Source organism: Empidonax traillii, unplaced genomic scaffold (assembly GCF_003031625.1).
Source record: "Empidonax traillii isolate 1590-97213 ecotype Southwest subspecies unplaced genomic scaffold, ASM303162v1 scaffold6886:size5558, whole genome shotgun sequence".
NCBI classification, from domain to species: Eukaryota; Metazoa; Chordata; class Aves; order Passeriformes; family Tyrannidae; genus Empidonax; species Empidonax traillii.
Window position 1 is genome coordinate 2,736 of NW_020962079.1, and position 2,823 is coordinate 5,558.

Sequence of the window (2,823 nt, forward strand, 5' to 3'; positions counted from 1 at the left end):
GGGATTTGGGGAGCAGCCCTTGGGGGGCAGATGCCACTCACTGTCCTGCCAGGACCGCCCTGGTGGCACTTGGGCATCGCTCCCCCTGGCAGGGTTGGGCACCTCGAGTGGCCTCCCCCACAGGTGGGTTTTTTTGGGGGGGTTTGGGAGGAAAAACGGGAATTCAGGGCCCAGATGTCACAGGTTGGGGGGGGGGGGGGTTACACAAGCACCCCAAACCTTGCTGGAGGCTTTCCCTGTCAGCTGAGGAACGAGGATGCAATTTGGGACTGCTGACAGTCCCTAACGAGCCGAGCGGGAACTCACACACCCCAAAACAATTAAAAAAAAAGCAATAAAATGAGTCAGGGATGCGGGAACAAAACTCATGCAACAGTTGCTGCCGCTGCCCCCGGGGCCACCCCAGGAGCATCCTCAAACGGGACCGGTTTAATTTACCCTTTTGTTTGGCTGCTCCTCTCCCCTTCCTGGTCCCCATTGTCTTGGGTTAAACCTTCCGAGAACCTCCCCAGGGTGACACAGAGGTGACAGTTGCAAAACCCCTTGGGTGGCTCATCCACCAGGCCCGCAAAGACCCCGAGTTTTTGGCTTTTCTTTGGCTTTTTTTTTTGTTTGTTTTTCTTTGGCTTTTCTTTGGCTTTTCTTTGGGTTTTTTGGCTTTTCTTTGGCTTTTTTTTTTTTTTTTTTTTTTTTTTTTTTTTTTTTTTTTTTTTTTTGTTTTTCTTTGGCTTTTCTTTGGCTTTTTTCTTTGGCTTTTCTTTGGCCCTTTTTTTTGGCTTTTTTTTGGCTTTTCTTTGGCTTTTCTTCGGCGTTTTCTTCCGGCTTCAGGCCCAGCTCGCTCCAGAAAATTCCTGGAGCGAGGGGGGAAAGGTCTGGCAGGGGTGATGTGAAGACGGAAAGGAGCGGAAAATACTCGGGAAAAACGACTTCGAAAGGGGGATTCTTCTTCACCCTGGGGAGAATCTCCCACCCAGTTGGGGGTTGTGGGAAGCAGAGAACACGAAAAACAGAATCGGGGGGGAGGGCAAAGTCACCCCCTTGGTTTGGGGTGGTCCCGAAGGGTCGGTGGGTGCAACCAGGAACGAGGAACGAGCCGGGAGGGGCCGGGGGAAGGTTCGGGAAGGGAAGGGAAGGTTCGGGAAGGGCCCACCCGGCAATTTGCAGGAGCGGGAAGAGCCGAGCTCGAGTCGCTGCTTGTGCCAGGTGTGGCACCGGCTGGTGGTGGCGAAACCGCCCCTCGGGCGGGGATAAAAGGGCTGCCCGAGGTTCCCGGAGCTCACCCAGGGACAAAGGCACCCGCTCCGTGTTCTCCCTCCGTGAGTGGGGCCGTGGGGGGGCTCCGAGGGTGGTGGGGGGGGATGCGGTTTTTTGGATGTGGGTGTTTGGAGGTGGTTTGGGCTGCGAAAGGAGTGGAAGGAAATTCTGGCGCGATATGGGATGTGTGTGATGTATGGGGCATGTGATTTATTGTAGTGCATGTGCGTGATTAAAATATTATTTATTGGGTATTAAAATAATATAGATATGGTTTGGCATTATATATGCTAGACTAGACTATAATTAAGATAATTATTATGGTATAAAATAATATAACATAATATAACATAATACAACATAACATAACATAATATAACATAACATAATATAGATATAATATAATATAGATATAATATAGATAGAATATAATATAGATATAATATAATATAGATATAATATAGATAGAACATAATATAGATATAATATAATATAGATATCATATAGATAGAATATAATATAGATGTAACATAAAATATAATATATAAAAATAGAAATAATTTATAAAGATAACTATAATTTATAGCTATCATGATAAAAATTATAATAGGCAATGTATGTAATGTAAATTATAATATATAAGTAATATAATATATATCACATAATATAGATATATTATATATAGAAATAACACAATATACAATTTGGCACTACATGCAAAACCAAAACACATATATTTAATTATAATCTATATTTTTAATACATTGCAATATAGATACTAAATAACCCAGCACATATAAAATTTAGGGTTGTATAAATATACAGCACACACATTAAACATATAAACAACATCATATATAGTACATAGGACCTATATATTATATTATATATATAAGTAAAATCATAAATCATACATAGGACCTATATATTATATATACAAGTAAAATCATAAATAATATATGGTACCTATATATTATATTACATATACAAGTAAAGTCATAAATAATATATGGTACCTATATATTATATTATATATATAAGTAAAATCATAAATAATACATAGGGCCTATATATTATATTATATATATAAGTAACATCACATATGATACATAGTACCTATATATTATATTATATGCATAAGTAACATAATATATAATATATAATATATATATAATATAAATAATGTTATTATAGCACCTATTTTATATATATAATGTTATATATGTAATATATACATATATATATATATATATACATAATGTTATTTATTTTGCAATATACACTACAAATACCTGCAATTTGGCCTTATATTCAATATATTGAATATAATTTACACCCGATTTCACATCTCTGGGGGGGTTCCCCCCCCTGTCTCTGCAGGCACCCCCGTAACTCAGCCATGTCGGGCAGCACCCGCAGCCACGCCGAGGGCCGGCAGTTCCCCGGGAATTGCACCCTGGAGATGGCCCTGCAGCGCGTGGTGGACGTTTTCCACCGGTACAGCATCCGCCAGGGAGAGCTCGACCTCCTCAGCCTCGGGGACTTCCAGACCCTGCTCACCGAGCAGGC